The 22,826-nt window shown below is 39.3% G+C and overlaps 1 long non-coding RNA gene across 2 annotated transcripts in view; it reads left to right on the forward strand.

The window, feature by feature from the left end:
- The window catches only part of LOC310890139, a 764,802-nt gene that overhangs the window by 80,672 nt on the left and 661,304 nt on the right, over window positions 1–22,826 (forward strand). The window lies entirely within an intron of this gene.

Here is a 22,826-nt window from a genome sequence, read left to right on the forward strand (position 1 = left end):
CAGGCCAGGTGCTTGATTTTCAACATTTTCTCTGCAGGGCTACCAAACATGGTGACATTACCTGCATATTTCAGTATGCTGCCTCCTGCTTTATAAGTGGTTAATTCATCATTTCACTATTGCATGAGCTCACTTCTGGCACAGTTTCAAGACATCTTATTATTATTTGATGTCTGTGATGGATTGGAGATGAGAATATTGCTGGCCTAATGGTACAGTAGCTCTGCCTATTGTATTTGTCAGCTACAAAGCAGCTCTTAAGAAGGGCTGTAAGGGTAGTTGGAAAAGTGGGCCATTAAAAAGCTGTTCCATAATAGTTATTCAGAAAGAAGAAACATATAAAAATATATTTGATATGATAAAAAGTTATTTTCTTCTGAAATAAAGCTCACTGCATATTAAGCACCACTGACTCATTCAAAAAAAAAAAAAATCATAAGAAAAGAGTCTGAACAGCACAGGAATTACAAGTAAGACAGAACTGATATAAAACCAGCCTATAAAAGAATATATGTGAAGTCACCTTTAAAGACACATGAAGAGAAAATCTTAACTCCTTAGCTCAAGGTATATGAATTTCCCTGTGAGCTCATAGGACAAATAACTCAGAATTGAATTTTATCAATGCAAAGAACATATAAAGAAACATAAGCATAGGAGCATTTGGAAACTTAAATACTTTTTTTTTTTTTTTTGAGGGGGTTGTAATATTTTGTGTTAAAAACAAAACAAGGATTTTTATGGGATTTTTATAACACCCTTCAACTTGAGAAGTTGTTGTGAAATTGAAATATTTATTTCAATCATAGACTCTCATAGAATGGCTTGGGTTGGAAGGCATCTTAAATATAATCTTGTTCCAACCCCCCTGACATCGTCACCTTCCACAATATCAGGTTGCTGGGCATCCTACAGCATGGATGTTGGGGTACTGGGAAAGTAGTATTTATATTTTGTTACAGACATTGACCTTAAAAAACACCATGGTTTTTTTGGAGTGTTTTTAAAATTAGTGTAGCATGCACTGGAACATTGAACAAATGTTCTTCTGGTCACAAGTTTAAAAGTGAAACAAAACAAAAACAGATCTGCATATTCCTGCATAGACCTACAACATTTATATAGCACAGGCATTACATTTCACTTTACTTGAAAAAAAAGTTAAAAAAGTAAAAGTCACAGATGAACTTTTAATTTTGTGTTGTGTATTCTAGTTTTACACAGTGAAATTGATAAAAAATCTTTTAATATCATTGCTGTCTTGAATACTAAGTTGAATGATAGCTAGTGAACGTAATATGTGAAATATTTTCATGTTATTTTTATCTTTGCTCAAGGCATTGGTTAGTGAATATTTCTGCTGTCAAAGCAGAGGCTGAGCAGTTCTGCCTATCACTGCACTTTGGTAGCATGAGGAAAATACTACTGCCCATGAAAGCCATATGCTTAGTAATCCCTCAAAAAAATGTCATAATCATGTGTGTCAAGCACTCACTGACAAAGCTGGGCTAACAGGAGTATAAAATCATAGACTTGTTGAATGGCTTGTGTTGGAAGGGAACTTTAAAGATCATCTAGTTCCAGCACCTCTTGCTACTCCCTTTCAACCTGTTCCAGTGCCTCACCATCCTCTTAGTAAAAGATTTCTTCCTTATATCAAATCTAAACCTACCCTTTTTTGGTTTAAAGATGTTACCTCTTGTCCTGCATTCCCTGGTAAAGCATCCCTCCCCATCTCTCTTGTAGGCCCATTTCGGTACTGGAAGGCCACTCTAATGTCTCACCAGAATCTTCTCTTCTCCAGGCTGAACAATCCCAAGTCTCTCAACCTGTTTTCGTAAAAGAGATGTTCCAGCACACTTTTCATTTTTGTGGCCCTCCTCTGGACTCACTTTAACAGATTCATGTCTCTCTTGCATTAGGGGCCCCAGGGCTGGATGCAGTACTCCAAGTGGGGCATTAAGAAAGCAGAGTAAAGGGGGGAAATCACCTCACCTGGTGTTTTAGCCACACTTGTTTTGATGTAGCCCAGGCTATGCTTGGCTTTCTGGACTGCAAGTGCACATTGCTGGCTCATATCTAATTTTTAATCCACTGATACCCCAGCTCCTTCTCTGCAGGCTGCTCTCAATTCATTTGTCACCCAGTCTGTAGAGATCATAGAATCATAGAATTATAAAATCATAGAATGGCTCGGGTTGGAAGGGTTTAAAGATCGTCTGACTCCAACCCCCCTGCATAGGCAGGGATGCCATCCACTAGATCATGTTGGCCAAGGCCCCATCCAGCCTGGCCTTGAACACCTACAGAGATGGGTCATCCGCAACACCCTTGGAAACCTGTTCCAGTGCCTTACTGCCCTAACAGTGAAGAATTTCTTCCTAAATCCTAATCTAAATCTAACCTCTTTTAGTTTAAGATCATTCACCCTTGTCCTATCTCTATCTACCTGAGTAAATAGTCCTTCTCCACCTTTTTTATAAGACCGCTTTAAGTATTTAAAGGCCACAACGACATCTCCCCAGAGCCTTCTCTTCTTCAGGCTGAACATCCCCAGCTCTTTCAGCCTTTCTTCATAGGAAAGGTTCTCCAGGCCTCTGATCATTTCTGTGGTCCTCCTCTGGAATTGCTATAACAGGTTCACATCCTTCTAGTGCTGGAGGCTCCAGACCTGGGCACAGTACTCCAGGTGGGGCCTCACAAGGGCAGAGCAGAGGGGAACAATCACCTTCCTCAACCTGCTGGTCACGTCTATTTTGATGCAGCCAGGACACAGTTGACCTTCTAGGCTGCAAGCATGCACTGCTGGCTCATGTAGAGTTTTTTGCCCACCAGAACCCCCAAGTTTCTCTCCTCATGCTCTCCATGAATTCTTCTCCCAGTCTGTACTCCTGTCCAAGATTGCCCTGACCCAAGTGCAGCACCTTACACGTGGACTTGTTGAACCTCAATAGGTTCACGTGGGCCCACTTCTCCAGCCTGTCCAGGTCCCTTGGAATGGCATCTCTTCTTTCTGTTGTATCAACTGCACCATTCAGCTTGATGTTATCTGCAAATCTGCTGAGGGTGCACTCAGTCCCATTGTCTATGTTGTTGATGAAGATATTGAAAATCAGCAGTCCCGAGATGGACCCCGGAGGGACACTACTCACCACCAGCCTCCACCTGGACATAGAACCATTGACCACTTCTCTCTGGCTGTGGCCATTGAGCCAATTCCTTATCCACCAGATGGTCCAACCTTCAAATCCATACCTTTCCAACTTAGAGATTAGGATGTCAGGTCAAAAGCCTTACAGATGTCCAAGTAGATTACAACAGTATGTCTTCCCCTGTCAGCTGATGCAGTCACTCCATCACAGAAGGCCACCACATTGGTCAGGCATGATTTGCCCTTGATTAAACCATGCTGGCTGTCCCGGATCACCTTCTTGTTCTGCAAGTGCCTTAACATTGCTTCTAAGAGGATTTGTTCCATGATCTTGCCAAGCACAGAGCTGAGGCTCACCAGTCTGTAGTTCCCAAGATCTTCCTTTCTACCCTTTTTAAAAATGAGAGTGATGTTTCCCTTTTTCCAGTCACTAGGGACTTCACCTGACTGCCATGATTTTTCAAATATGATGGAGAGTGGCTTGTTGACTACATCAGCCAACTCCCTCAGGTCTGGGGCATGCATGTCGTCAGGCCCCATAGACTTGCCCCAACCCAGATGCAGGATCTTGCACTTTGCCTTGCTGGTCTTCATGAGATTTTCATGGGTCTACTTCTCAATCCTGTCAAGGTCCTTCCTCTCCCTCTAAAGTATGAACTGCACCATTCAGCTTGGTGACATCTGCAAAGCTGCTGAGGATGCTGTCAATTCCACTGTCCACATCACCAATAAAGATATTAAATAGTACTAGTCCCAGTATGGACCCCTGTGGGACACCATTCATCATTAGTTTCCACCTGGACATTGAGCTGTTGACTTCAACCCTTTGGACGTGACCATCCAGCCAGCTCCTTATGTACAGAACAGTCTATCCATCAGGCCCATGTTCCTCTGATTTAGAGATGATAATGGTGTGTGAGACTGTATCAAAGGCTTTGCACAAATCAAGGCAGATGGCATCACTTCAAATATATTCAAATTTTAAAGTCGTATGGGGGAATGCTAAAACTTCTGAGATGCTTTTTTAATGTTTATAAGTAGCATTTCCTAAGTCAAGCTGTGTTTAAAGTCACCACTTCAGCAAGAAATATTTTTTTCCAGAAAATCTACTTGTTAATCTACTTATCTAATCTCTCTCTCTCTCTCTCTCTCTCTTTTTTTTTTTTAGGGCTACTTTGATCAAAAATATATAATCCATTTACTTTTCCTATACCTAGCAAAAAAAAAAGGCATACAGTCTTACAATATTTTGATGAATGTAAAGTGCAAAATAATAATAAAAACATAAAAAAAAAGAACATTGTTCTACATATGAACTTAGTCCTTAAGTTTCATCTAAACTCAGGTAAAGTGTCTAGCATTTCCCTTTTCTTTGCTTCTGATCATGAGTTTTTGCATACTGTTGTTAATACAGAAGAACATTAAGAACTGTAATGGGAAATTGAGACTAAGTCCAACCTGTGAACTTGTAATAGCCCTTCTATGTTAATCTGTTGGCATTATTGAGACAAGTGACTGTGGATATTTAAAGAAGTATAAGTATATTAAATCTTGCTTCTGTGAAGAAGTAGATGTGGAAGTGATTCAACTGATTGGTCATTATTCTTATGATGGTAGCATTAAAACTAAGGATTGATTTAGTTGGCATATAAATTCGTTAAAAACAAACTTATCCAAGAAATAGAAAAATCAATGGGAAACAAAATCTAAGGATAAGACAGGTCTGTTATTAATTCTAGCTGTACAAACAGACAGTTGCTGGTTTATATTTAATGCATTAGAGGGCTTCTTCCATATAGCCAGTACTTTGAACATTCCTAAATAATATGAACTAGTGTGATTTGTCAGAACACAAGAGGAAAGATAGAGCTTTTAAAGATAGCTGTATCCCCTGTAGATAAATCTAATGATACTAGGAAAAGCCCAAGCATATTCAAAAAGTCTGCCAGACAACTGGAGCTTTAAATTGTGGTAACTTTGGCTAAAACATTTCCAAGTAGAAGAGAATTACTGATGCTCTCCTAGATTTTGTGTTGCTGCTATCATAGTTTATAAAGTCTGTAGAGACATTTTGAAGCTAATTTTGACAAGAAATATCACCATAGTCCTGAAGAAACTTCCCAGTGAAAATTCCATAGAATTTTTCTGTCAGAAAGAAGTTTTGTGACAGGAAAAGAATAACAAACAAGGTATGTGTATATATAAAGATATGTGGGTATGTGCAATATAAAGATTGTTCTGGGCATTTGGGACACTTATTGACATAAAGTAGCCTAAACATAATATATTTCAATAATACAGGCATATAAGTTCTAAGGGAATGTCAAAGAGGATGTAACTACTCAAAGTGAATGGCCCTGTTAGTCTTTCTTAAATCACATCATTTTTAAAAACAAACAACCACCAACAAAAAACAGTGCCCAAGGCAAGATTTTCCTCATCAATGTAAAAGAAATCTGAATTAAACTAGGAAACTTTAGTTGTTTCTAGTCTTTTTGTTGTTGTTGTTATTTATTTGCTTTATGACCCAATATTGTAGTGGGTTAAGCCTAGCCAGAAGCTAAGTGGTTTGCTCGATGCCCTCTTGCTGGATGGGGAAGAGAAGCAGAAGGGAAAACTGAGAAAACACATGGGTTGAGATATAGTCAGTTTAATAAATGAAGCAAAGCTGAAAGGTCAAGCTAAACAAAATAAAGTTTATTCACTACTTTCCATCAGCGGGCAGATGTTTAACCGTTTCCCAACCAGAGTATCATCACACGTATCATTTACTTGGAAAGATAACATCAACTTCAAAAGCCAAATGCCATAACCATGAATGTCCCCATCCTCTACCTTCTACTTTCCCCTTCTACTTTTCTTCTAAAGATATTATTGCTAATCATGACCTCATATGGTACAGAAAATCACAGAATCACAGAATGTTAGGGTTTACAAGGGACCCTGAAAGATCATCCCCCTGCTGGAGCGGGAACACCTAAATGATGTCACACAGGAATGCGTCCAGGTGGTTTTTGAATGTCTCCAGACAAGGAGACTCCACAACTGTATTCACAATACAGATATCTGTATTTAAACTGGCCTAAAATAACATGAAGAGAAAAATAGAGGAAAGCTACTTCTCTTCAGTTTTTGCTGCAGCCAAAAATCAGCTCACCAGCTTCTCTCTACTTCAGCCAAATGTTTCCCTGCCTTTTATCCTCCACCCACTCAGCCACATGAAGAAACAGAGCTCTGTGACAAAGGCTCCAGAGTTAAGTGGGAGAGGCAGTTAGCTGTTCACATAATAGGATACACAGCAAATTAAAATGGTACCTAAGCTCATAATCCTGAGAAATAGAAGCTGAACTAGGTTCCTCTGCATCCCCAGGAACTGGAACAAAAGGCAGGTGGGATCACAGACTCCCAAAATTCACACCTTTCTCAGGGCAAACTGGGATCAGCTGTGTATAACAAGCATTTTACTACTTACATAGCACATCCTTTTGCTCAGTTGGGGTTAGCTGTACTGGTTGTATTTCTCCCAACTTCTTACACACCCCCAGACTCTGCACTGGGGATGATAGAGTGGAAAGAAAAGAAACCTCAGTGCTGTGCAAACAGTGCTCAGCAATAGCCAAAACACTTTCACTCCCATACCCACACTATTATAGGTTCTCTTCCCACTCTGCTCCCACTGTTTTTTAACTAATGATTTTGGAATTAGCATTTTGAATGTGCCAATCTCTATCATATTTGAAAAATCATGGCAGTCAGCTGAAGTCCCTGGTGCCTGGAAAAAAAGAAACATTTTTAAAAAGGGTAGAAAGGAAGACCCAGGAAACTACAGACCAGTGAGACTCAACTTTGTGCCTGGCAAGATCATGGAACAAATCCTCCTTGAAGCAATGTCCTTTTGCTTTTTTTAATTTGCTTAATTTTTTAAAATTGCTTTTTTTTATTTCCCCCTAAGCGCCAGGAGCAGTCAGCTGTCTTCTTTCTAAATGTGGTTGAACTTTTCCTGTTTACTCAAAGGATACTGATTACGCGTATTATCATGTACTTCCTGGTGCAAATATATACATTCTAATCTTAACAAAATAAAAAATAAAAAACTGCTGGAATATTTTCAAGAATCAACATCCTTCTCCAGAAGGAAAAATCAATTAATATTATCTGTTTTTTCCTTTGGTTTAGTGATAAAAATATTCTGTTAGATGTAATAACAGTGAATCCATGTTTTGTATTTAGGTTTAATACAAAAATGCATCCAGATTGGAATATATATATATATATATATATATATATATAATCTCAAAATATGACTTTGATGTCATAATCTTAAAATATAACATTTGATGAATTGCTATTTTCTTAATGCTTCCTGCTAATTTCTGGAGCACAATATTTTCTTTTTTTTGTTTATGTAATATGATTCATCTTCCTAATATAGTTCACCACTTTTGCTCATTACAAATATTTATTAGATGACTTGATTTATTCTCTTTAACTTTGGCTATCTCTGACTCACACATAGAAGGTACCTTGAGAAATTCTGCAAAACACTTTTTGCAGTGCTTAGAGTTTTAAAAACCTTCTCTGTTTGCTGAGAAGCATGAAGGCATAAAAAGAAAAAAAAAAATGCAAAGTGGTGGAAGCCAAAATATCTGCAGTTTTTGGCTAAGGGCTATGCAGGTGTTTCTCTGGTAGGAAAGAAAAACACACACTCAAGAAGGTTTTAAAATTAGTTGTCACTTATATTTTGAAGGCACCTGCACATGGAAGTACTAGAAAACATATTGGAGACAAATGCAAAACCATTCTGGCTAGCTTTTGATGAAAGACATTGCTCCAGGGCAGCATACACAGCAGCATTTTACCATCTTAATAAATTTAGTGTTCAGAGAAATATTCTAGAGATTAGTCATACAACAGCAAGTATGTGAGGTGCATCAAGATACAACTGGATATTTATTACTGCTATTATTGTTATAAAAACTTTATGCCATAAAATATTGATCAGCTCTAATGTTCATTATGTGCATTGTGTGTTTTTGTCCTCTTCTTCCATTATAAAGACACAGGTTAGGTATTCTGGGTGAATAAGTGGACGATTTGTTTATTTATTTATTATTGGAAGTGGATATAAAAAAAAAAAAACATTAATGCAAATATTTGACCAAAATTCACTGAAAGTCCAACTTTATATATATATATATATAAATCTGATTATTGAGTTATAATTTAAAGTTTTCAAATGCCTTTCTGTTTTCTGCTGTCTGGGACTGCAAACAGCTGCAATAACTTACACTAGAAAATCACAAAATCACAGAATCACAGGGTTTGGAAGGGACCTCTGGAGATCATTGAATCCAACCCCCCTGCTTAAATCAGGTTCCCTACAGTAGATTGAGCAGGAAAGCATCCAGGCAGGTCTTGAATATCTCTAGAGAATGAGACTCCACAGCCTCTCTGGGCAGCCTGTCCCAATGCTCTCTCAGCCTCACTGTAAAGAAGCTCTTATGCATGTTTTTGGAACTTCCTGTGTTGCAGTTTTGGGCCATTTACCCTTGTCCTATCACACAGCAATGAAAAGAGCTTGGCTCCGTCCATTTGCCTCCCACACTTCAGATATTTATAAACATTGATCAGATCACCTCTCAGTCTTCTCCAGGCTGAATAGGCCCATGCATCTCAGCCTTTCTTTGTATGGGAGATGCTCCAGACCCTTAATCATCTTTGTGGCCCTCCTGTGGACCCTCTCTAGAATATCCCTATCTTTCTTGAACTGGGGAGCCCAGAGCTGGACACAGCATTCCAGATGTGGCCCCACTGGGACAGAGTAGAGGAGGATAACCTCCCTTGACCTGCTGGCCATGCTCTTTTTAATGCACCCCAGAACGCCATTGGCCTTCTTGGCCACAAGGGCACACTGCTGGCTCATGGCCAACCTGCTGTCCACCAGAACCCCTAGGTTCTTCTCTGCAGAGCTCCTTTCCAGAAGGTTATCCCCTAACCTGTACTGATATGTGTGGTTATTCCTACCCAGGTGCAAGACCCTACACTTGCTCTTGCCCAACTCTCTAGCCTGTCCAGGTCTTGCTGAATGGCAGCACAGCCTTCTGGTGTGTCAGAGACTCCTCCTGACCCTGCATCATTAGCAAGCTTGCTGAGGGTGGACTCTATCCCTTCATCCAGTCATTGATAAGGATGTTGAACATGTCCAGACCCAGTACTGACCCTGGGGAACACAGCTAGTTACAGGCCTCCAGCTAGACTCTGCACTACTGATCACAACCCTCCAACTTGTGCCAGTCAGCCAGTTCTCAGTCCACCTCACTGTCTACTCATCTATCCCACACTTTCTAAGCTTCATTACAAGGATGTTGTGAGAGACAGTGTTGAAAGCCTTGCTGAAGACAAGGTACATAACATCCACCGCTTTCCCTTCATCTACCCAGCTAGTGATGATGTCATAGAAGGCTACCAGGTTGTTTGAGCGTGATTTTCCCTTGGTGAATCCACGTTAACTACCCCTGATAACCTTCTCTTCCAATTGCTTGGAGATGGCATCCAGAGCAAGTTGTTCCATCACCTTTCCAGGGATGGAGGTGAGGCTGACTGGCCTATATTTGTCCATATCCTCCTTCTTACCCTTTTTGAAGTCTGGTGTGACATTGGCCTTCTTCCAGTCCTCAGACACCTCTTCTGTTTTCCAAGACCTTTCAGAGACTATAGAGAGTGGTTCAGCAATCACGTCTGCCAGCTCCTTCAGCACACGTGGCTGCATCCCATCAGGGCTCATGGATTTCTGAGTGTTGATTTTGGCGAGACACTCTCTGATCAGACCCTCCTCAACCAAGGGGAAATCTTCCTTTCCCCAGACTCTCTCTCTTGCCTTCAAGGTCTTGGATTCCCAAGGGGCAGCCTTAGTAGTAAAGACTGAAGAGAAGAAGGCATGCAGTATCTCTGCCTTCTCAGCATTCCCTGTTACAAAGGCATCCATTTCATTCAGTAGTGGACCCACATTTTCCCTAGTCTTCCTTTTACTAATGACATACTTTAAAAAGCCTTTCTTGTTATCGTTGACCTCCTTTGCCATAATTAATTCCAAACGGGCCTTAGCCTTCCCCATCACATTCCTGCAGGCCCTGACAGCATTCCTGTACACATCCCAAGTGGCCAGAACCTTTTTCTTCATTTCATAGACCTTCTCTTGCCTTTGAGTTTACCAAGGAGCACCTTGCTCATCCACACAGACCCCTTCCCACCTTTCCCTGATGAAAGGGTTATTTGTTTTTACTTAGATACAAGTAGGGAGTAATATCAGTACAAGATTTCTTGGACTTTCTAACCACTTATGAGTTCTGAAAGATGAAAGCAAGTTTCAGGTACCTCAAATGGAATGGTAGAATCTCCTTTGGGTATCTGTTGCTGTTAGTCACTATTGCTTTGGAAATTCAATGAAACAGAAGGTGGTGCACTTATTTTCCCTTTTGTAGAAGGTGTAACGGGAAAGAGCTAACTTACCATAGCAGAGTGAGGAAGGAACATTCATCCAGCATCAGATCTAGCCCCTGGGCTACTTTTCCACGATTTTTGAATGAAAAGGTTCTCAGTCACAAATTGGTTTAGAATATTCCTTAGAGGGCTTACATAAAGTTTTAGTACAGGCTAAATGTTTTACTGTCATGTTAGCTTCCACCTACTGTTGGGTTCTAGAGAATATCTTCATTCCCTTTCAAGTATCCCAGATAAGACTCGCAAATGATATAGCAGAAGACAATCCTGGATTCATTTTACATTGAGGCAAACTGTGGTGAACTTGATGTGAAAAAATATTGTAAGCTCTTTTTAGTTTGTTTCTAAATGATAGTTCTCAGAGTTTTTTTATTTGTGTTTGTTCTCTCATTTGAAACAAGTGATGTCATATTGATGGCAAAACCCAGCTGTTGTGATTAGTTTTTCTTTTGGCATGGACCTATGTTATTAAACCAATCACGTATTGGATATCAGAATGCATGCAGCTCTAATGAGAAGAAAAGGCATGTACAGGTTTTGGCTGTGCAAGTCTTTGCTCTGTGATGTGTCATTCTGTGTTCTGTTTTCAATAGCTCATACAGAGGAGATATGAAAATGACAAATTCATACAGCTACAGGATCACTGATACAAGAAAAGAGGTAAATTAACATAAGAATGGGTACTGAAGACTCCTACAAATTTCAACACTATCTGTACCTGAAGTCATGTATATTCACCCAAATTCCCTCCAAATCAGTATGTGCACAAGTGACTTGGGATAAAGAGGTTTTGAGTTTTTTGTTTGTTTGCTTGTTTTGTAAATATTCCAAGAAAATAGACAAACAAGAAGTGATAAAACTTTCTTAAGTACATAATTCCTTATATATATGTCAGGTAGTGATGTGGATTCCTCTTTTTTTTTTTTTTTGCTTTAAAACGTTATACAATGTCTTACATGAGTGAGCACAATGTTAACCTCATGTTAAGTTTTCTTAGGAGACAGTTGAAGAGACAGTGACAATATAGTAGGAAAACTAAGCATGTTATATGCTTTTTGTGTTAAATGACATTCAGATTTTATATTTCATGAGCTATCAATAGTGTACTTTAACGCGGTTTATTTTTGTAAAACCTCATTGATAGAGCTTCTCTTTTCATGGCCCAAATAATTTATCTGCAGCAGTCTGTGCTCATGTCTATGCACCTCTGTCTGTCTGCACACATGCATGCACATAGTGTTTGTGGGTGAAATAAATAATCAAACAATAAACCCTCAATGTCTCTATAATTTTTGCATTTTGAAATTGTCTATAAACTCTTATTTTAAAGGTCTGTCTTTCACTGTACTTACTAAACCTTTATGAGAATGCCAGATGTCTAATTCAAGCATCTTGGTTTCATGGACTGGGATCAGGCTCTGGTAAGAGACTAGTTCAGAAAAATATTTTCAATGTAGCTCCCATTCTCCTCTTACGAGCTACACTCCTGCTGAAGGTGAGCATCAGGGATAAACAGGCTGCCATCATGGTACAGGAAAAAAGAAAAAAAACAACACAACAGCTAGTCACTTAGGCAATCTCTGCATTAAGAGAGAACAACTTTGCAAATCCTGTTGCTTTTAGATTCAGACATTCTCATTAAATTCTTCTGATGTAATCAGATAATGAGATCATGACCTTTTCTGTTCTAATGTTTGCAGGAGAATAAAGTTTATATTACTTCTCTCGTTATTGTTTATTTTTAGCTTATTCTCATGAGATTTAAAACAAAATTTTAACTGACAAAGAAAGCCTGAGTGCTTTCCAACCTAATTCAGGCATGGTGCTGCAGCAGCACAGTCTATTCTGGCAATATCAGTAGATGTTGACATCTGTGGTCAAAGAATAGAACTGGTTGAAACTCAGTATGTTAGTCTGGTGAAACCTCAGAAAATTGAAATATTCCTAAACACCTATTTCTCACTCCTGAGTTGCCCTAGAATATTTCTTAATGTACATTAATGTACTATTAGGAAAAACAAAGTACCAAACACTCAGCCATCAAAAATATTGCTAGCAAATGCCTATAATAGAACAAAATTAAGCAGGATGAGCACAAGGTTCCTTTTAAATAAAAATAAAAAGTAATATCTCCTTCAATATCTGACTTCCTGTGGCCTGTGTATGCCTACACATGACAAAGGAACAGGGTCTGAAGATAAATCAGAGTTATGCAGGACAAATGTAAGAAATGAAACAGTTTTGGCCATCTAGTAAGACAAGAAATAATGTAACACAAATCCATCCTTCTGAGAACTGTTTTAAACTAGGAGAAGAAGCAAGAATGAGGACAGTAAATAAGGCACTAATCTCTTTCTTGTTTCAGACTCTTCTCCAGTAAAGTAGTTAGGAAATCCTTCAGCTAGATAATGATTCACTACTCCCATTTTTTGAGCGAGCACACAGAATACTCTTGCTTTTCTGTCATTATGTAACTTTAGTCAGTATTTTTTCCTGGAAGGAAAATATTGAATTTTGTGAAGATGTTTTTTAAATATATTCTCCATCAGCTAAAATTTGAAAAAGAGATCTTCCAAGTTGTTACTACCATGAGTCAGTAATCTACTTTCATGTGGGACAAAGTACATAAAATGCACACATACACAGAAAAACAAACAAACAAAAAAACCACAATTAATATAATCACAAAGTTAAATCAATATTGGAGCAATTTCTGTTCTCTGTCACATGAAAATTGTTTTATGCATCCTGTTATCTATAGTGCTTATAGCTCCATGCAACAACTTTGTGACAACTGCACTAATGAGATGAAAGAGAAAAACAATTCTTATATATCATATTAATGTCGTGGTCTATGTTTGTGTATTTTAATGTTATTCAACTGTATCTGTCTAAACTCAGCCACACCACCCCAGAAAACCTCTTTCTTTCCAATTAAGTAACATACACAGCGTTAAAAACAGCCATGCACATTATAAGCACTTGGAAGTTTTTCAATATTGTAAATTTTTTACCCCTTCCCAGATGTGTTTGATTCATTTGATTCATTGGCAGAACTTGCGCTCAGCACAAACTTTAAAAAGTGAAACATACACGCTATACAAAATGTTTCGTTTTCAATCAAGCATTCAAGAGAAAAAAATAAGATAAAATTAAAGCTCACAGGTATTTTCTCATATGATTCAAAACCAAATGTCACTACAAGGTCACAGCAGATGAGTGTACTTCCCAAACAGTTAATATATCAACAGTAAGAGATCAAGGTCATTTTTGGGGAGAGAGGGGAGGGTAAAAAATAATTTTAGTAGTACTGGCTGTTGTGTGAATATCTACCATTGTGACAGCAAAGTCTTCTGATAGCGCTGTTTAACAGGATTTGGAAAAAAAAAGAATACTTTTCATTTCAGTACTCTTTTTTTTTTTTTTTTTTTTTTTTTTTTTACAGCTGACGAGGTGCAGGTGGAGCCAGCAGCCCCCTCTGTCATACAAAGGCAGCCCCTAGGGTGCAAGCAGGGAGGGCGAGCAGGGAGGATGGGGGATCCCTTGACACTCCAGATAATGGCTCTCCTATCAGCTACCTCTCAGACAGCAGACCCAGCCATGATTACCACAAGGCAGCAAGCGCTCTCTAAAGCGCTCGCCAAAAGACTGTGGTGACCCAGACCGAGTGCAGGCCCAAAGACGCAGCTGTTCAGGTCTCTGGCTGCAGGGAGTACCTGAGCCTGTCACTGCCAATGGAGGTTGACAGAGATACTGCCTGCGTGAGCTGTGAGCAGGTGGAGGATCTGATCAGCTGGTGGCAGAGCTCAAGGAGGAGGTGGAGAGATTAAGAACCATCAGGGAATGTGAGCAGGAGTTAGTCCATAAGAGTCACTCCCTGCCAGGCCTGAGAGAAAGGCACTGGGTCGACACACCTCAAACGGTGGACCCCCTGCCCGTTCGCTGTCAGGCAGAGGCAGGAAACCTGGGAGATGGAGAGGAATGGAAACAGGTCCCTGCTCAGCATTGCAGGTGAGCCCCCTCCCTACCTGCCTCACCTTGCCAGGTGCCCTTACGCAACAGGTTTGAGGCCCTGGAGCTCAAGGGTCAGAGTGATGAGGTTGTGGGGCAAAGTCCACACAGGACATTGTCTAGGGCGAGGAAGTCGACTCCACGCCTCAAGATTTCTTCCAACAAGAAGGGAAAAAGGGTGATGGCCATAGGCAACTCCCTTATGAAGGAAACAGAGGGCCCCATATGTCAGCCAGACCCTACTCGTAGGGAAGACTGCTGCCTACCTGGAGCCTGGATCAGGGACCTCTGGAAGTCCAAGGTAGCAGTTTTACTGACCCTCCTCCCGACTTCACCAAGAATAGAGAATTCTACCCTTTCATGGTCACTCTGTCCAAGACAATGCCCTACCATCACATCTCCCACCAGTACTTCTCTGTTCATGAACAACAGCTCTAGCGGGGCACCGCCTCTAACCAGCTGAGTCAGGAAGCTGTCTTCCACTCATTCCAGGAACCTCCTAGACTGCTTCCTCAGGGTTGTATTGTATTTCAAACGTTTGTCCAGGAAGTTAAAGTCCCCCATGAGAACAAGCGCTGGTGATTGAAAAACTTCCACCAGCTGCTTATAGAACACCTCGTCCATCTCTTCATCCTGGTTTGGCGGTCTATAACAGATCCCCCACTAGGATGTCCACCATGTTGGTCAGCCCCTGATCCTTATCCACAGGGACTCTACCATTCCCAACCCCAATCTCAACAGCATTGGAACACTCTCTAATATAGAGAGCCATGCCACCACCCCTCCTTAGTTGCCCGTCCCTTCTGAAGAGCTTGTAGCCATTCATTGCAGCACTCCAGTCATGGGAGTGGTCCCACCACGTTTCAGTGATGGCAGCTAGGTCATAGTTTGCCTGCTGCACAATGGCTTTGAGCTCTTCCTGTTGCATATGCTGCATGTATTGGTGTAGATGCACTTGAGTTGTGCCCTTGCCCTGACCCTCAACCCTGGGACTGGTCCCCCAGGCTCATCTCTGTCGAGCCTCATCCCCGCCCCGTCCCCCTTCATACCTAGTTTAAAGCCCTTTCGATAAGCCCTGCCAGCTCCTGGGCTAGAGTCCTTTTCCAAACCCTTTGGGACAGGTGGGACCCATTGGCAGCCATCAGACCAGATGCCAAGTAAACCTCCCCATGATCAAAAACCCCCAAGCTTCTGCAATAGCACCAGCCTCTCAGCCATGTACAGATCAGCTGGGCCTTCCAGGTCCATTCAGTATCCCTCCCCACCATTGAAGGCATAGAGGAAAACACCACCTGTGCACCCACTCTGTACAGTAACTGCCCCAAACCCCTGAAGTCCCTTTTGATAGCCTTCAGGTTTCTCTCAGCAATTTCATCATTGCTGGCCTGAATTATCACTAAGGTTTAATAATTGGAGGGGCAAACAAGGTCAGGAAGTTTCCTGGCAATGTCCCTCACCCAGGCCCCAGGTAGGCAGCAGCCTTCCCTACGAGTAGGGTCCAGCTGACATATGGGGCCCTCTGTTCCCCTCAGAAGGGAGACACCTACAATGATTATTCTTCTTTCCTTCTTGTTGGAGGAAGTCTTGAGGCATGGAGTTGATTTCCTTGCTGTAGACAATGTCCTGTGTGGACTTTGCCCCAGATCCTCACCACCCTGTCCCTTGATGTCCAAGGCCTCAAACCTATTGTGTAAGGGCACCTGGGGAGGTGTGTCAGGTAGGGAGGGGGCTCGCCTATGACACTGAGCAGGGATCTGTTTCCATTCCTCTCCATCTCTCAGCTCCCCTCCCTCTGCCTGACAGCAATCAATCACTCAGTCATACAGTCATAAAAACTAACAAAAACCTCCACAAACATTAGAATAACAGTTTGCTTTATTTAAGATAAATTGAAGTATCTCATTTTGGTTTGATTTGACATCTGTGTCCTTGAGCTCTTGTTATGCTTTATGACAGTTGTAGTATGGCTGTTTTATAGCCTCATTCACTCTTCTTAATAAGGAGGTGCCTAATCTCTTTAGATGCATTTTCTAGCACTCTGATAATGGAATAAGTATGATTACGGGTTATACCATCTCATATGTTAGTCTGCATGAGAGAGGCACAGTGAGAGAGGCAGACAGAGGAGCAGGAATACTTCAAGCAATTCTGCCATGAGAACTGACTTATACAAATGAAGGGAGTCATGAATCACTTGGATTATAGCTGTCATGAGATATTCTTGCAGAGCAGGCAAGTATCAAATCTGAAGCTTACCTTTCCAGTACGGTTCAAGAAACTGAAAATTATGTAGATGTAAACTGTGATTTTTGACATTTCCGTGTAAAATTTCTACTTTGATTTTTTTGAACAGATTTTTCATGTTAAAAAAAAAAATGCTAATGCACCTGACATATGACTGGAGGGAATTGAATTTAATTGAAAGATGAAATTTTATGAGATTACCCTATCTGCCTTGGAGACATACAGGGTTTAGATAAGCATCTGAACCTTTACCTCTGTATCTAACCTACACAAATGAATCTGTGAAGTTCATCTGTTACAACTCCTGTGGTGGTCTTCAATTTTGTTCTTTGTTGTGCTGTGAGAATGGATACATCAGGACTGAAACTTCAGCAGCCTTGATGTTATTGTTAGTCACTCACTGGATTTGCAAAAACATCAAGTTTCAGAGTATGGAATCTCTGGGATATATTTATAGGATTTATTACTCCAATTTGGTGACACAGGAGTGTTACAGTAATGCAGAGAAGTGTTTTGCCTTTTCTTCCCTGAAGTTACCTGGGCTTTTTTTCTCTAGTTCCACACCCAAGAATAATGCATGTGTATGAAAACATGGTCTAATTTTTTTTTTTTTTTTTTTTACTTTGCATAGCATTAAATGCTTGCATTACCTGTGAAAACACTTACAAGCAATCATAGAATCACAGAATGGTTGATGTTGGAAGGGGTCTCTGGAGATCTTCTAGTCCAATCCCTCTTCCAAGCAGGGTCACCTAGTGCATGTTGCACATAATAGCAACCAGGTGGGTTTTGAGTACCTCCAAAGAAAGAGACTCCACGACCTCTCTTGGGCAACCTGTTCCAGTGCTCTGTCATCCTTACAGTAAAGAAGTGTTTTCTCATATTCAGCCAGAATGTTTGGTCTTCTTTTATTACAGGAAAGATAAAAGAATATTATTCCCTCTGGACTTGCTAAGAGAAACAGTGTATCATGAATTTCTACCAGACTACATCCTTATCTAAGGTAAATGGTATAAGACCCTTACAGGAATCAGTGAGACATTTTGTCCAATAATATACATTGTTTTGATGACTGATACTTCTTTGTACAAACCTTGTACTTTTTGTTACCTTGACAGTAATTATCTGACACTGTATTTGATTTATTTTTCCACAGCACTAATCAAACAGTCCAACAGTCTTGTCTGCACACCATCAGTGCTAAAAAAGTGTATTTAATGATTCCAAGAAAGCAATATATAGGTGGATTGCTAGGATTCTTTTTTATGGACCCACTGCAACGTGTCTGAACCAAGTAGTCCTGATTAAAAATACTAACAATATAATTAAGTACTTTTCTAAGAACTGGTAAGATGGCAATAATTAAAATTAAATAATTAATGACAATAATTAAAATCTAATTAAAATAATTAGTTCTCCAGCTACTACTCAGAGATAGTTATTCCTAATAAAGAAGCAACCGATTCCTAATGAAATCACTAATGATGAAGGCTGCAGACATTGGAACAGGTAACTGCTTGTTCCCTTGGCTTTCAGTGGGCTTATGTAGCAGATAAACCTAAGCTGTTTTAGATACAATGAACAAGCTTCTGTTGACCTGAAGTGCCAGGACTTCGGTCACAACTTAGATAGATGACCATGGTGTGAACAGTCAGAAGGCTGGGACCTATGAATAAACACTTAAAAGACTTTTTCCCTTGCCACATTTTATGTACTTAACACTTACAGGAAGGGAAAAAATGCTAATTTTAAGTATCAACTGTCTTATGTTGTATGTGGAGGTAACCCGTAAGTCTATATTGATATTAAAACACTAAACAAGGCCATGGTATGGTCATGAGTACTGCCATAAAGTCATATATAGTGTTAAATTTTTAGCTCAGTCTTCATCTTGGTTAACAACCTTTCTTGCAGATACTTTTTGGCAAGACTAGGAGTTTAATATAACCAGTTCCCAATGAACAGCCTGAATGTGGACACATTTTCTGAAGGGGTGGAAGAATTTAGCTGAATGAAAACAAATTATATCATGCTATTTGGCTTCAGGCCAAAAATTCAGTAGATTTTTTTTCTTTTAATAAATACAATCAAAAACAAAATAAAAGAAAATGTATTAGTAAATAGTTTTAATATATGCACCTACATAAGACACATAAGAACCTAATATTAAAAAAAAAAAAAAAAAAAGTGAAATTCTGCCCAATCCCACTTTAGGTTCAAAATGAAAGAAACAGAGTACTAAAATACCGCAAAGACAGCTAAACCAGCTATTGTCTTTTTATGTTCACATATTCCATTTGTACAGTTCTAGAAAGTTATTAAATTATCATATAGGAGGACGTTTTACTCTATAACTAATGACCATAAATCTTCTTGAATGCGTCACTGTAAATTTCCATTTACTTTGATGTTTAAAGTGCCCAAGGTCCTTTGCAGTTATTAGGCTGTATGAAGGTGATAGAAAGCATAATCGCTATTTGCTTATTCAGTAATTAAAAACAAATCATTGGTTGCATTTAGGACAACATATATATGTACAGAATATGTATAAGTACATGAGTAAACATGAAAAATTAGTTTCACTATTAAAGGGATATGTGGTTGTTAAACTTATTTTGCTGTTCTTTAGTCGTTTGTTGAAGATGTGATTGGTCTTTCATTTCAATAAAAAATAGTTGAATATGTCAGAATAGGTCTTAAGCATAGATATGGTGTTTACTTATGGAAAACTCACCTTTACCAAGTATCCCACTAGAGTAATTTTTACTGATGAACGAACCACAAAAGTCTGAAATCAGGTATCAAATTCTGGATATGACTAAATATTTATCTGAAACATGCAAGGTTAAAAAATAATAATTTGAAAATAAAATATATATATATATAGAAAAGTTAAAAAAAATAATAATTTGAATGAGAAGATAGATGGACAATTTTCCAGAAGGCAAAGACAGAGAGAGAGAGAGAAGAAAACATCTGAGAGAGTGGAGAAAAAAGGAATTGGATAAATTTTAAAATGACCTCGAAATGAAAGGTGAAAATTCCAGTATGATAGAAAACATTGGCAAATCCCCAGTTTAACTAACAAACAAATGCAATTGTACCTAGCACAAGTGAAAATAATACTTAAAAAGATTTCTAAAAAATATTCAGGGTTCATAACTCAGTGTATTGGGTTTACATGGCAAGCTTTTGGTAGCAGGGGGTTGCAGAGGTGGCCTCTGTGAGCAGAGTCCAGGAGCTGCTTCCTTAGATAAGGGCCAGCTCCAGCCAGCTTCAAAGAGACCCTCCACTGGCCAGAGCTGAGCCAATAAATGATGATGTTTGTACCTCTGTGAGAGCAGATTTAAGAAGAGAAAAACAAACAAACAAACAAACAAAACAAAAAACCTGCTGTGCAACAGCAGCTGGGAGAGAGAAGTGAGAACCAGTCCTGCAGACCCCAAGGTCAGTGCAGAAGGAAGGCAGGAGGAGCAGATATTTAGATATACAAAAATTGCAGATATTTAATACCTGTTGTTTAACACCTATTGTTTAACTATCTACTATTTAACAGCTGAGTTGTCTTGTGTACAGTCAAATGCTCACAGTATTTCTAGGCGTGTCAGTCTGGCATAAGCAATTATGGATACAAAAATGTATACAGGTGGTTGGGAAACATCCATTTTTGCTGTTATAAAAAATCTCACTCAAAAAGTATAAAAGGTGGGGGTATAGCATGGAAAAAAATACTTGAGTGTTGAAAGCTTTGCTATCTATGAATTTAAAACTACATTTCAAAAGTTTTTTTTGTTTTTTTTTTTTTGTGTTTTTTGGGGGGGGATGGGGGAGATGTGAGGTCGGGTGGGGGTGGGGTAGGGAGTTAAAAGTTGTGAAATAGCTGAGGTTTCAGTTTATTTTAACTTGTCTCTTGTTTGCATTTCTGAGAGCTGAAATTTTCTGACACTTTTTCTAGGTTAGGATTTCAGTCTTCTTTAATGTTTCTTTTTCTGATTATTTTTATTTTTCACAGAATGAATGTTACTAGAGAGAGACAATCTTGCTCTAACAGTTTGATTGCTGCTTTTGCTTATTGATGTCATCAAGGTGCATTGGGACAACAAATTCTGTAAGGCATCAGCTGCCTGGAAGAATCAGTATGATCAGATTGCTATGCCTCCCAGTTCCACCAGACAAACCATGTTAAAGATACTTCTTTAATAGTTACTCAATAGCAGAAACAACAGAATTGAAAGAATCTGAAAGTGTTACAAAAATAATAGATGCACTGGCCAAGATAGCACTTGTGATTGTCCTATCCCAGCCAGAATGATTTCTCAGGGCCAGCTGCAATTCAGGAACTGTGACCCTGTCTTGGGGCAATACGGTGGGGTGGTACATCTCACTCTGTTAAGGAGCCCATCAGACAAATTTTCCAAAGGAGGTTAAAATGTTGTAACCAGTGACCAGAGAAAAAGAAATCCATGCAGCAACACAGGACCAGAAAGCTTTACTGTGTGTTACAGTCTTCTTTCTTTTTTTCTCATTGATTTGTGTCATGTCCACAGTTACTCTAACTTCACACTGTAAATCTTTACGGTATCACATGCTTATTAAACTAATAGAAGTTTTGTTTGTGGAATCAAGTCAGTAAAGAAACAAGGCTTTGCTAAATGTTTTATATATAGCACTGCATTTTTACTTAATACATATACATATATATATAATACATATTATATATTTCTTTTACATTGTTGGGCCTCTTAACAGCAAAACTTCCTGCTTTGACTGTATACTGCCTAAACTATTCAAACCTCTGCTTTTCTTAGACTCTCATTAGATTTTAAAATGACAACTAACACTGACTGCTTTTATAAAGTTTAAAAACAAAAGAGATCAATTACTACATCTTTGCAGCTGCTTGGGTGATCTAGTTGGCAATAATTTTTATGTTAACAATTGAATAAAAGAATTATAACTGTTATTTTAAAGAGAAATGTAGTCAAGACTGGCTGATACAATCGATTCAGTCTCATAAAAAAGCTCTGAAAAATTTGTGGGAAGCATTTCCAGAGCCCTTCTTGTTGTCCTTGACACCCCTTGGCAGATTCAACTCAAAATGGGTCTTGGCCTTCCTTGTTGCATCCCTGAATCCTGTGACAACGTCCCTATATTCTTCCCAAATGGTCTGTACCCTTTTCCACGTTCTGTATACTTTCTTCTTCCATTTGAGTCCTTCCAGGAGCTCCTTACTCATCCAAGCAGGTCTCCTGCCCCCTTTGCTTGCCTGGATACATCAGACCAAACACACCCTCAGAAAATGAAAGCTGTTTGGGATTGAGGAACATTGTGTATGGTTAAATGCACAGATCTATTCTCTCCTCTGGAGAAGAATGGAACAACCATAGTGTACATGTCCCTTAAAATGACAAACATTATACATACACTTCTACTATAAAGTGTAAAAACAAATGTATCACTCTGTAGACTAGCAATGTGATCTAGTTTGTTTAATATGCACTGACTGATGTACCACAAAGACTCGGTTTTTCAATATGCCATAAAATTACGCTTGAGGATCATCTCTGGTGTTGAGATTTTACCATGATTAGCATGTAAGAAATCTTCAGTAAAAGGGACCTTAATTTAGTCAGCATTTTTATAGTTCAATAGACAGAATAATTTGTGAGAGGATACAACAGGAGGAACACAACAATGGTAGCTTTGTGCCATTAAAATTTTGAATATAGTGCAATTCAGTTGAGATTCTTACATAGTTTAGAATAGCCTCAAACATGGCCTAAGTAAAGCAGAACTTAATAATTCTAAAGAGAGACTTATAGAAAATGGAAATTTCTAAGAAACACTAATTTCTAAGGCCACTTCCCTTTGACAGCCCAACTCTCATAGATTCGGTGAAGGGATTGGACAGCCAGAAAAA

Source organism: Anser anser (assembly GCF_964211835.1).
Source record: "Anser anser genome assembly, chromosome: Z".
NCBI classification, from domain to species: Eukaryota; Metazoa; Chordata; class Aves; order Anseriformes; family Anatidae; genus Anser; species Anser anser.